Source organism: Saccostrea cucullata, unplaced genomic scaffold (assembly GCF_032062105.1).
Source record: "Saccostrea cucullata isolate Sc308-1 unplaced genomic scaffold, CSIRO_AGI_Scuc_v1 ctg1919, whole genome shotgun sequence".
NCBI lineage: Eukaryota > Metazoa > Mollusca > Bivalvia > Ostreida > Ostreidae > Saccostrea > Saccostrea cuccullata.
Genome location: NW_026919405.1, coordinates 12,327 through 27,208, shown reverse-complemented (window position 1 = coordinate 27,208; position 14,882 = coordinate 12,327).

The following is a 14,882-nucleotide window of genomic DNA, read 5'->3' as shown; positions in this document are numbered from 1 at the left end:
TCACCGATCTTTGATGCTGATAATTTTAATTGGCCACCAATTGTGTTTAAAGACTAATGTTTTGGGAAAACAACAATTGGTGTATTCTGAATAAAATAAAAAGAAAAAAAAACTGTTAATGAATAATTTTAATACGGCTAATTCAATACTGAAATGTAATTCACGATATGTACATTAATTTCTGGAGAGAACAAATTATAATTCCTCGTGTCTGCTGTTCAGTCCATTACATTTTGAAACAAGTAAATATTTTTAAAATAGTATTCAATGGATAACCTTTTTCTTTTTTCTGCTGTCTTACTGGAAACATTCTTGGGATCCAATGGAGGTAATTTTTAAATCTTTAATAGTAAAAATTTATGATCAATTATTATTTTCATCAGAAAGTACAAGGAAATTTTATTTTCAGTTGTTTTTTTTCCCGATTTCCATATCTATTATAACAGGGCGCTTACGTAAATCAAAGTATACCCATTATCAAATTTAGATGCCATATGTGTCAATGTTTTAAAGTCTTTCTGGTGGTAAAACTGACCAATCAAAATTCAAAATACGCAAAAAGGTTCCCTTGTAACTAGTTCTGCGTTTATAGAATATCTCTCAATAATTGTATATATGTACTATTCGTGTATATTTACAGTTATAAGCGGTTATATCGGATGTTTTGAGGATAATTCTGCCAGGCTTTTGAAAGGCCCAGAGATTAAAAACCAGGAATTCATGTCGAATGCCCTGTGTATTAAAGAATGTTATTCTCTAGGGTACCCATATTCAGGAACTGAGGTAAATGTACGAGGGTTGTCAGGTAAACTCGAGGACAAAGCGTTTTTCTCGTAAAATAAAAGGCGCATTATGCTGAAATTGTCAGCAGACGTTTATTCATCATATTTATCGGAATTTCATAATTATTATGGATTCTGTTGAAAATTACGCCAGAAGATGGGTCGGATATGAAAAAGAAAACGTTGGCACTTCGTCAGAATGGATTAAATGTATCAGATCCATGTTAAAGTCGCGTATTAAAAGATTGAGGGGCAATATGAAAACCATCTATCCTTCTGTGTTCAATAATCCAGAAGTGAAAAAAGAATTAGACAGATTACATACATGATCAGTACGTACTGGTTCCTGCCGAAAAAGCAGATAACAACATTGTCTTCGTTTGTAAGGCTTATTATATAAATCGTATTTTAGAAGAACTTGGATTTAATTCTACAAGTGGTAATCCTACTTATACTAATACTTGCATTTCTAAGGAAGAAATTCTCCAAAATCATATGTCAGTTTTAAATATTTTTGATAATATTCCATAGAGCCAAAAAGAATTTGAACCACCCTGTATATATATATTGGTTTTCGAAACTTCATAAGAATCCTTACAAACAAAGATACATTGCGGGTTCCAGTAAATGTTCAAGCAAGCCTCTTTCGATACTCCTCACTAAGATATTGACAGTAATGAAGGAAAACTTCAAGAGTACTGTGCAACAATATATTCAAGAAGTGGTGTAAATCAGATGTGAATACTTAAAAATTCCAAAGAACTTTTGGAGAATTTGAAATCACAAGATTTTACAAAAATCAACAGCTTAAAAACTTACGACTTTTCAACTTTATACACAACCATTCCCCACGATAAATTGAAGTCCAGGTTTTTTGATATCATTGACAGCTGCTTTTTCAATAAAAATGGAACTCGTAAATATACTAACCTGGTCATTGGTAATTCACAAAATTATTTTGTTAAAACACATTCTGATTGCACACACAAGTATTCTGAAGTTGACATCAGAAAGATGATTGAGTTTCTAATTGACAATATCTATGTGGTTTTTGGAGACCAGGTCTTCCAACAATCTATTGGAATTCCCATGTGTACCAATTGCGCTCCGTTATTAGCAGACCTATTTTTGTATTCATATGAAGCAGAATTTGTGCAAAATCTAATGCATGAAAAGCAGAAAACACTTGCTGTGGCCTTCAAGTAGACATTTAGATATATCGACGACTTATTATCAATTAACTACGTCGATACGATATATCCTGGATGGAGAGCTTGAGACAAAAGATACCACAGAGTCTGACACATCTGTTTCATACTTGGATATTTTATTTGTGAAGGACGTTGGTGGTAATCTAACTACCAAGGTTTATGATAAACGTGATGACTTTAACTTTTCTATCGTCAACTTCCCTTACTTATGCAGCAATATACATTCATCACCTGCATACGGAGTGTATATATCTCAGCTGATTCGATACGCAAGAGCATGCTCTACGTATGAACAATTTCTAAAACGAGGTAAATTATTGACAAGCAAGTTGATGAAACAAGAATATTAGCAGTCTCGTATAAAGTCATTATTCCGTAAGTTCTACGGTCGATAAAATGACCTTGTCAGCAAATACCATTTATCATTAAGTCAAATGGTGACTGACGTTTTTCATACTGATTGTTTGTCCATTTTTTATTCATTGAATTGGTGACGGAAAAATCCGTTATTTCCCGATCATGACAAGGCGCACACAGCGGGTGTGGCCAGCCTTCATGTGATGCTTATTCCTCCATGGCACCTGATCCCACCTCTGATGTTTACGAGGTCCGTGTGCTCTGCTCCTATTTTGTATTGTTTTTGTGGACTTTGATATTTGATACTTTTCGTTATCTCCATATCCTTCATTTAAGTGCATCTAAATTTTTTTTATATTAAATATAGACAAAATCAGGGACCTTGTTAGTATATAGGTCCCTGACAAAATCAAAGATTTTATAACGCTTCAATATGCACAGGGTACTGTCCTATGGCGCACAATAAAAAAAATCAGAGGTTCATTAGACAATACATGAGTATTATTTCGAAATTAACGTATTTTAAAAATAGATGGGATTCGGGTAAAAATTAACGTATACTAGTATTTAATTCACAATTTATTAGTAATTTCAGTTTAGTGTGAAGTTTTGCATTACTTCACGATTTTTTTCGACAGATGCATCCAGCGTGTGATTAGTCAACTAATATTATCAACATTGATACGGAAATAGTCTGCTGCACTAATCAGGGATTAGAAGAAACTTCCAGTCGTAAAGCTTGCGGTGAGGAGGCGTAAACTATTTACATTGAGCTCAGCTGTCATAATAGGTTGTGACGTAATGCAAAACTTCACACTTAACTGAAATTACTAATATTGTGACCTCTACTTGAAAATTGCAATTCATTTACCGTATTTTTGCAGTTTCTCGATTTTTCGAAATGGGAAAGTGGTAAACACAGCACACGATAAACGGCGAAGTTTGATAACGTTACGGCGCACTGGAGGGTAGTTCAGTTTTATTTCGATGTAGTAATGACGCCCTTAGAGACTTTAAATGTATACAGGAGAAGAAAAAAATAAAAATATCACTAGATCCTTAGTATACAATCGACGGAAGTCTTTTTTTGATTGAGTCCTCAGGTAGAACAAAACATACAAACCACTATGATCGTAATAACGAAAGATGCTGTCACTGCAGACTGTCGATATAATTCCCTTTTTAGTTGATAAAATTAATATCAAGAATATTTTCCATAACTTACCTAAAAATCTTCAGAAGCTCCCAGGTGTGCGAAATCGGTTCCTCGACTGTTTATGGAGGAATAATAGAAAACGCCAGCATGTGCATCAATAATTTGAATTAATATCCTTAATTTTTTGGGACTTTTTGGAAAAAAAGGAAACGAGACGCTGTTTTAGATACTTTGACGTTATCATCTTTGCGCTGTAAGGCGACACAGCAGCTAAGTAAAAAAAAATCTCATAATTGTTTTTTTTAATTTATACATATACAATGTATCTATCCTAGGTATATTGATGAGAAATGAACTAAAGAGTAGTAAAATTTTTAGGCTAAAGTGATGACTATTTCTCAAACTAGACAACTTGTTACCGATTTTACCGGTCAATCCCCTTCATCCTTTGAATATTAATACATGTATGATAGTATAATTGATAAACTAATACCCTTTCGTTTCGAGAAGACATGTTTATAACTAAACGTTTAAATTTGTTTGTTTTTTTTTTTTTCTGCTTACTTTTGTTCCTACATTTTTTTTTCACTCTTAATTAAATGCCCGTTGACGGCTGCATAGGGATACATATACAAATTCTTCATGAGAAATAATGCAATATATCAAAAACGACAATCATTCAAATCAAAAGTACATGTCTAGGATCAAGCAATCTATTGTTAAAAAATAGATTGTAAATAGGGATCGTTACACAATGATACATGGTTTGATTCCCATTGTAGTATGGACAGGAGTGTTTCTGTGGAAATGGCGAACATTTGTACCCAAACCTCAAACGAAATGATGCAGAATGCAATGCCATGGTGTGTTTCGGAAACAGAAACGAATACTGTGGCGGGTTTTGGAGGATTGCAGTATATTCTACAGGTCTGTTGCATATCAACGCTAGTTGATAGAGTCTTGAAAAAATGTTGTTGAACCTAGCGTAAATACTAAAGGGTATACTTTATTAGTATTACTTGATGAACAGAAAAAACGTAAGTCTCGATTGGAATAGAGATAATTAACAAAAATCAAACGCATATTTCAATTGTAACAATATTAAATGCAAATAAGGAGCTCTAAAAACAGCAGGCATGGGATGAGGTGCCATCGAGGAGTAAGCACCCCCTATCTATTAGTCAGACCCGCCGTGCCCACCTTGTCATGAATGAAGATACGAAAAATCAGCACAAGTGGACAATTCGGTGTGTTAATAATGGCCTTACAATTACGTAGTATGAAAAACGTTAGTCAGCATAGAATGAATGATGAATTGTTAGCTGGCAAGGCGTTTACATGGGTTTTGTCTTTGTGAAAGTCAAAGAATCAAAAACATATGTTTAACTTGCAATGTAGTTTCTCTTTGGAAACTAAGTTGTTATGATGAATTAATCTTCATGAAAAAGTCAATAATATTCTTATAGCAAACTATTCTGCGTTTAAAGTATATGTCTTGGCTACTTGATCATTTTCCATTTCAGATTCAACTTTTTTGTGTGAAAGCAAACGAAGTAACATATCCATAAACAGCCTGTACCAATGCTATTGTATGTTGAACCACAATTTAGCGACCTTAGATGGAACAGCGTTGCTAAATGTAATAAAGGAACGACGGAAATTACTTGCAGTCAATAAAAGAAAGATATCAAAATATGTACGTGGTAAAACCTGTGCTGAAGATGTGAGATTGACCTCCAAAGCACTAGGGTGTGTGGGAATTATGATCATTATTCTGTACTGGATGACCCTATTGTTTTCTGATATTTTAAATGTATATCTCGTGAAAAGTAAAATTTCCAGTCACAGGTGTACACTAAAAAAAGAAAAGAAGAAGAAAAAAAATCCTCAACATCTGTGAGGGTTAAAAATTATTTAAAAATGCATGATGGAAATTTGAGGAATGTATATATCAATAACAACAAATGAACGACTTTACAATACTTTATTAAACCATTCTTTATGGATAATTAATATTTAGGTTTTTGAAAACATTGACATCTGCTTTTTCAATAAAAAAATGAACTCGTTATAAAACTTACCTTGCCATTAGTCATTTAAAATACATACTGTTTGTACATACAAAGTTGTTATTAAAAAGATGCTGTAATTTCGAATTGTAGTTTCCGCCATGTTTAAATAAATTTATACGTAATATTGTTCTTAATTCTATCTCTTTTTTGTCCATTTCTTTTCTTAAAAACACATATAATATTTTCCCGAAACTTAAACAAAAAACTTTTAAAAACCTGCATCAAAAAAATGCAATTTCCAATTTCAAACCTGTTGTGAAAGTGTAATTCTGTGGATAATTGAAAAAGTAAATAAAAAAGTGTTTGATGAAAATATACAATCAAGTCAACTCTTTGAACAGATTATAAAACAGACCTTCGGAAATACGCTATTGACCGCTCTCACCGGTCCTAAACCCTATATATTGACCAGGTTGACAGAAATTTCAGTAGGTAAATAGAGTATGGAAGCAATGAAACAGGTCAGACAAAATAGATCCCAACATTAGATTTACTTACTAGTATAGACAAGGTAATTGTGTTCGTGCTTTATCCACTACTAGTTTTCTTTTCTTACCGAATTTATTAGAATTGTCACCGTTTGATATTTTCTCTTTTACATTGATGAAGCTAATCATTGCATGTATTGATTGTAAAAGTACATACTATCTTATTCATTCATTTAAATTAATAATTCATAGCCGCTGAGTATTCAGAAATGTAAATAGCGAGTGGGAAGTGCGCAAACCACTTCATAGTCTGACAATTTTAATGTTTGCAGATAAAATTAATATTCATATTCACATTGGGACACAAATTCAATATCTAACTGACATTATTTTTAGATTGATTTTCCTTTCTTGTGGGATTATGACCACCTTTGCCTTTCTTATGGAGAGGAAAATAAAAGTTCCCTTTGATATTTTCCCCTCTATTAGCTTCTCTGTTCTCTGTCTTTCCAGGAATAAAATGAGACATTTCTATAAAAAATATTTGATTACAAGATTTTTCATATGCACCGGAATAACATATCAGATAATTATTTTTTTAAAAAGCCTATCCCCAGGCTCTGCTCTTATTCTCGACGATACTTTTATTTGACATTTTCGGTTGGATGAACATTTACAAAATAGCGACTACGGAACTTCAGTACGAGCGCATTATGCGCAAAAAATATTTTAATGTAAAGTATATAAAGTATTTTAAACTGCTTTTTTAACCCTGAATCGGATGGCGTCAAACTTCAGCAATGAAACATATATAGAGATAACAAACGGTATTCCAGATGAAAATTCCATTAAAAATACAAAAGCGGAAACAAACACGGTCCACCTAAACATCAGAGATGGGATGAGGTGCCATTGAGGAGTGGGCATCTCCTGCCGACCGTAACATCCACCAAGTACCCCTTGTCGTGATCGGGAAATAACGTGAAAATCCGTCGTCAATTCAGTGTATAAACGGAATAACAATTTGTATTATAAACGTCCGACAGCATTTGACTCAATGATAAATTGTATTTGCTGACAAGGTCATTGTATCGACCATAAAACAAACGAAATGATGACTTTAAACGAGACTGCTAATATGCCTGTTTCATCAACTTGTTTGTCAATAATTTACCTCGTTTAGAAGTTGTAAATACGTAGCCCGTGCTCTTGCGTATCGAATCGACTGAGATATATAAACTCTGTATGCAAGTGGTGAAGGTATATTGCTGCAGAAATAAGGGAAGTTGACGATAGAAAAGTTAAAATCATCAAGTTTATCGCAGAGCTTGGTTGTTAGATTACCAATAACGTCTTTTCAAGTAAAATTTCCAAATATGAAACAGATGTGTCAGACTCTGATTCGAATCCCCGACGTAAGGATCATTACTTCGCGACTCTAAATCAGACGCTCTAACACCTGCGCCACGCGAACGACTGTAGAAATTGAGTAGCGTGGGATCTTTTTCGTGCCAGCACCTACTGTAACATGTAAAATCGTGAACACTTTGTTTATAGTTAAAACTAATCACCAATTCTAAACATTTCTGTACTTTTTAGTTCATTTTTCATCAATATACATATATTTCAAATAGATATATGCATTATTTATGAAATTTACTTCTTTTAAAAAATAATGCTATTTGGCCATGCATTGTTAGGATAGCACAAAATATGAATGGTCATGTACTTGGTATTCAATAATTAAATTGATAATATCCCACCTGGTAGTGAATTCATCTTTCCTCGTCATAAGTATGTATATCCTTCACTGGTTTAAAATCCAGGAGCTTTTACAATCACATGATGATTTTATTGCCCTCTTTTGCCGTATATGACGTTACGTTATATAAATTATGACGTTTTTTTTCGTAATTTTCTAGTAAAACAATGCCATACTGCAGACTCTCTTTAAGAAAAAGTAAAAAAAATATCAAAATTCATGTCAACATTATGGCACCTGATCCCACCTCTGATGTTTCGGAGGTCCGTTTTTGCTCTGCTCCTATTTTGTATTGTTTAATGGACTTTGATATTGAATACTGTTCATTATCTCCATATCCTTCTGTTATGAAGATTTCATTAAATTTTAGATGAGGCATTTTTAACCCTTTGTGTTCTTAGCTCTTTTATATATTTCTCTTCGGCGCACGGATGATAACGTCAAATGTGTAATACAGCGTCAAGTTTCCTATTTGCTAATAAGTAACAAGTAATTTCACTGATTTACATATTCTTGAGTTTCCCTTTATTTTCTCCATAAACAGTCGAGGAACCAATCTTGCACACATGAGACCTTCTGAAAATATTTTTCGAAAGTTAGGGACAGTATTCTTAATATAATTCAACTAAACAGGCAATCTTATATTCACAGAGTACAGTGACAGCGTTTTTTGTTATTACCATGCTAGCTGTTTGTCCATATATTTTGTTCTATCTAGGGGTTTGATGATGAGGATATCTCTCAGAAAAACCCTCATTTCAAACGTATACTTTAGAACTGGTGATATTTTATCATATTGTTTTCCTCTGTAATCATTTAAAGTCTGTTTGGGCTTTGTTACGAACTACTCTCCGTTGCGCCGTAAAGTCATCAAAACGTCGCCATTTTTCATGTATTGTGTTTATCACTTTCACATTTCTAATGCTACGGAAACTGCCAAAGAGATCAGCAAATGCCTTGAAATTTTCCATCAGATGATACAAAAGTACAAAAGACAGTGAATTAAAAATAGGATAATTTTTATCCCAATCTTATCGGTATAATACTTTTATTTCTAAATAATACACGTGTATTCCCTGAGGAAATCCTGTTTTTTTGGTAGTGCGCCGGAGGACTGTACCCTGTACACTTTCAAGCATTATTATATTTTTTTTTATTTTTTAGCTAATGTTTCAAATGCAAAGCGAACTCCAAGATTAAGTTCAAAATTGTTGGTATCGAAAAGGTCTTTTCAATATAGGATTACACCTGTGGAATATGAAAGCCCTTGTTCTAATAGTTCAAAAGTTATGGTCAAGGTTAATGTTTTTAAAAGTGCGTCAAAATCTAAGGTCAAGATCAAAAGGTCTAATATTTTTATACCCCCGCTCTGAAGGAGAGGGGGTATAGTGTATTATCTTTGTGTGTATATCCGAACAAATTCCTGGTCTCCTGCTTTTCTCAGCAACTACTCATCGCAGATGCTTGAAATTTAAACATAATCTTCTCTGAGACATGTCATACGGTAGGATACATTTTTGTTTAAATCCGATGTCAACTTCCTGTTTGTCTGTGTGTGTGTCTGTTTCGTACATAACAGATTTTCGTCGCAGTTTTCTCAGCAACTACGTATTGCAGATGCTTGAAATTTTGACACAATCTTTTCTGAGACATGCCATATGGAAGGATTTATTTTTGTTTAAATCCGATGTCAACTTCCTGTTTGTCTGTGCGTCTGTCCGTTTCGTACATAACAGATTCTCGTCGCAGTTTTCTCAGCAACTACGTATTGCAGATGCTTGAAATTTTAATATAATCTTCTCTGAGGCAAGCCATACGGTGGGAAACATTTCTGTTCAAATCTGATGTCAACTTCCTGTTTGTCTGTTTTCGTTGCAGTTTTCTCATCAATTATTCAAAGCAGATGCTCGAAGTTTTAGTACACTCTCTGTTTAGGCATGCCATATGTTGGGAATTATTTTAGATGAATCTGATGTCAACTTCATATTTTTCTGTGCATTTGCCCATAATTGAACTTGTGTATTTTAACTTGATAGTGCTTAATCACATCAGAGCGGGGGTATTACTAGTGAGCATTGGCTCACAGATTTCTTGTTGTACCCATTTAAAGGTCTAAAATGTCAAGATAAAGGGTCAAATTTTTATAGTACCTAGAGAAAGGACTTTTCACAGGGAATACACATGTGAAGCCATAGCCCAACTTGCACCCACTCAACCACTCAAACATCATGGTCAAGATTACGTTAAAGGTTTTGCAGACAAACTGACAGCTAGACGGACAGACCTGGCAAAACTATTTATCCCCAAATCTTCGATCTGAGGGTCATAAAATCCAATTAATAAGCCATTTTGAAAAGAATACCTGAAAACGCCAGAGATGACCTAAGGTGTATTGGAGGAGTCAGCAACCAATGATATTGATTGACAGGTCGGCCTTTTATCATTATCACAGAATTTTATTTATATACACTATACAAACAGAAATTAAAGTGCATTTCACTTATCATTGTCTATTTTAGAATTAATCGAAGATTGCTCTTTATTATTATAATACTCAATACTGACTATAATTGCTCATGAAGATCTCTGAATCTCTGGTGATCTACTCCGATTAATTTCCTGATTAAGAGTCCTCTCATGAAGTGGATTTTTTATTCTTTCGCGTTTTTCTTTATTTTTCTGGACAAACTTTCAGTGTCCAAAGGAGGTACACTCACATATAGCGTGAATCAAAGTAAATTTTGTATGTTTTTAATAGGATTAATTCAGGCTTTTTGTGTATCCTTATAGGTTATCATGGCTGCTTCAAAGACAATGATCAACGAATTCTAAAAGGAGGCAAAATTCAAAGAAAATCATCCATGACAAATGCTTTCTGTATCAGGACTTGTTTGACCCGAGGTTATCCGTTTGCTGGAACTCAGGTAAATCACTGTTTATTTCTGTAAAAGCAGAAATATTTGTGAAAATAGTCCATTGCTTTGTGATCTAATGTGTGAAAATTGGTTGTTTTCATATGAAACTTTCCTAAGGAATTTAATGTTGCTTGAATTTAACATATTTGTCATATTTTTTTCTTCCTCAGAAGATTTCCAGTTTACTTAAAACGATCATGTCATGAAAATGGCATAAAATATAAATTGGTTCAAATAAAAAGTTTTTGTTAAAAAAGCTCATATTTCAATTCATCACAAGACCAACCATTTTATTTCTAAATGATGCAATTTTCCAGAAATGTAAATTTTACAGAAACCAATACACTGACAAATTCGATTCAGATTTCTATTTGCTATGTTCTCGAAAGAATGGCCGATTATATATTTTAGTTTTACGGATTTTGTTTTTACTTACTATATGATGAAATATAGTTCATTGACTGAAAATGTAACTGAATTTTTTGTTAATAAAACAAATTTTAATTTAATTTGATGTACACAGCATATGTACAGAACAATTTTGGAGGGTAAAAAATTCTTACCATTTCAAACCGAATTAAGACAAAATTAATCCAACCGAATTAAGACAAAATTAATCCTTGCTTTTTATTTTTCGGTAACATTGGTACGCTGTACGCTAAATAATATTAAAAACGATTCATATTTTTCTGTAAATTGATTAAATGTATACTTTGAAATCACTTATTTTCGTTTGGAAGAATTTCAATTGTTTTGAGCTTTGAAAAGACCTGCGAATTTATGTGCACAACGATATGTAAAATTCCATCTATATAATTGGGCAACAGTTCTTTATTCACGAAATTAAATCCCTATAAACCTGTACTTTTCCTCGAACCTCAAAAATTCGACCCCACGAAAAGCATGCGATATTACAGCATTTACAAGACCACAAGCTTTGCTTCTCTCCGGCAATTTTTAATTTTTTTTCGTAGTATGGAATAGAGTGTTTCTGCGGAGATGGAACATATTTGACACCAAACAGACTACGAGATGATACAGAATGTGAGGAACATGTGTGTTCAGGAGATGTGAACGATTATTGTGGCGGACATTGGCGTTTATCTGTTTATTCCACTGGATATGGTAAATATATAAACATGAATTCATTAACAATATATTGATTGAACTGTAGTAATGACACACAGTGATTAAAACAAGTACAATACTTCTCTAGTTTTTCATCAGCAGCAAAAGAATCTCACAGAAACATGTGTTCGATATTAAATAATTCTTCTATTATTCTAAATAAACATAGTCGAATGAAATATATGGAAATAACGAACGGTATTCAAGGTCAGAAGTCCATTAAACAATATGAAATAAGAGAAGAGCTAACACAGACCTCCAAAAGATCAGAGGTAGGATCAGGTGCCATAGAGGAGTGAGCATCCCCTGCCGACCGGTCACATCCGCCATGACTCCTTGTCATGATCAGGAAATAACGGGAAAATCTGTCGTTAATTCAGTGTGTAAATAATGGACTAACAATTGGTATGAAAAATGTCAGTCTTGCAGCAATAGATACGAGGGTTGATCCAAAAAAAGTCACTGTGTACATATATTTAACATTTGGCGTCATATTTTCAAATATAATGTACCAAAAGATGCATAAAAATAATTTTAATTAAAATTGAAAATGTCATTTAATAATGTTTAATTGAATTCATTTTATAGACGTTTAAAACATTAATCATAGGAGGTGTCTCTGCGTCACAACTAAACGTCACGTTTTAGAGTATATGATGTTAGAATGAAAAGACAAACACTTTTTAAAAAGCATCTAAATAGCGTGTAATCGCGAAATATTTTAAAAGACAATATTTACGACATTTTCTAGTCTTCAGTTAAAAATTAAATGACATCTTAGTTTTTTTTCATAAACATTGTTGTTTATATCTGATAATTTGCACAAAGGAAATGTCGAAATGGAATGATAAGAAGAAACGAGATGTAATGCGTTTTTCCTTCAAAATCGGGAAATTGCAAGAAGAGACAATTTCGATGATAAATCAGACTCATAGACGAAAATATTTAACAAGAGAATTGTTTACAGATGGTTTCATTGATTTTGGGCAGATCATGGGTCATATTGAATAATCAGTTGAAGACAGAAAGCCCGAAAGATTGGAGATCGGGTGGAAACGTTTAATAGCTTCTGACGTTGTCAAAAAAGAGAGAAGTGTCACGGTTAGAGCGACACAAGTAGAGCTTTTTTAAAAAGCTTCCCGTCTTTAGCAACAAACTTAAACTGTAAACTGATCTACACCTATCAGGCTGTATAATTCTTTTGAATTTCTTGATTTTGTATTTCTATATTAGCTTTTTACTGGCATTAGCCCTACCACGGTTGTCGCTCGGTCATCTCCGTAAACTTTGACTCGCCGAGAGCTTTCGGCAAACCTCGGCTGATTCCATTTCCTTCAAACAAGAAAGGGGAAAAGAATAATAACAAATTGTAAAGCCTGCAAGCAATAAAAATCAAATCTTATTTATAATGAAGTTAAAGAGATCTTTTTATTTTTTGCTATACAAAAAATCATGTTATTAGGAATTAATTACTGCTGATTTTGTTGTTCGTTTTGTCATTTTTTTTAAGATTGAAAATCTTGCAAAATTGTTAAGTCGTACGAAAATTAGATCATCAGAAAGTTATCTCCCTTGCCTTGAACAGCATTTCAACCAATGAAATAATTGAAAATTTTCTCATCATGCATTTTCTACCAATCACAAAAGAGAGGAAGTGCATAGTCCGAAGACTGTAAAAAACTTCAACTATACAATACCGTCTTCCAAGGAAGACGGTAATGAGAAACTTCAAGTTTCTCTTATGGCACTGTTCAAAGAATTTTGATAGAGGACTAAATTATAGATAGAGTGAATGTACAATTGTTGCCAATAATTCTTAAAGGTACTTGGACACAGATTTGAAGTTATTATTTTCTCTATAATATTACGACTTATATATTTTAATAGCATTTCACACAAAAATTTATTAAAAATCTTACTTCTTATAAAGGATATTTAAATTTCAAATTTTTTGGCGGGTTTGATTGACACATCCTTGCACTTTCACAAATTAATGTTATTCTTAATCCTTAGGAAAAGTGGCAATCTCGTTTTGTATAAATGAAAAATATTAATACTATAATCCAGAAAATTCAGAGTAGACATGTTCGAAAGCAAAACAAACACACAATATATTGTCAATCCGTGCAGTTGTGGTAAGCAGACTGTGACGATTGAACGCACCCAGTGAATTCTAAACATAAACAATAACAGAACTCGTGAACTGTTTACAAAAAAATGTGTACATAACACGAGTGTGCTCGATTTGCTAAACTCTGTACGCAACTCTTCGTTCGGAATGACGATACATGTGAAGGAGTTTTGCTTTCTAATATATCTACTCTGAATAAAATTATTTTTCTGGAGAAAAGTTTCAATATTTCTCATTAATGCACAACAAGATTGCCACTTTTCCTAAGGATTAAGAATAATGTTAAAATTTGTGAAAGTGCAAGGATGTGTCAATCAAACCCGCCAAAAAATTTGAAGTTTTTATAACTTTTAAATGAAATAAGATTTTTAATTAATTTTTGTGTGAAATGCTATTAAAATATATAATTCGTAATATTATAGAGAAAATATTGACTTCAAATCTGTGTCCAAGTACCTTTAAAGAAAGTAAAATTTGTGAATTTATTTGTGAATCTCAATTTTTTAATGAGACGAAGGGGAAGTGCTTTGGTGAATGACGGCGCATTTTCTTCATATAACGTTATATAGGTGTGGCCTCTACCATAATCGTACTTTGTATATAATTCGATATTTTGAAAAGTATAAATCATTTTAATTTGAATTTTTAAGGACTTATTTGAAATAAATTTAGCTTCCGTCATGTATAATTTTGTTAATTTACGTCGACTAGTAGATTTTTTTTCGAAGTTGTGACATTACTTTTGGATCAACCCTCGTATTTGGTTAATGGTATTTGATGGAAATATCACTGTATCGACCATAGAACTTACGAAATGATGACTTTAAAAGAGAGTGTCGATATTCTTGTTTCATCGACTTGTTTGTCAATAATATGCCTCGTTTTAGAGAGAGTCCAAACGTAGAGCATGCTCTTGCGTATTGAATAAACTGAGATATAA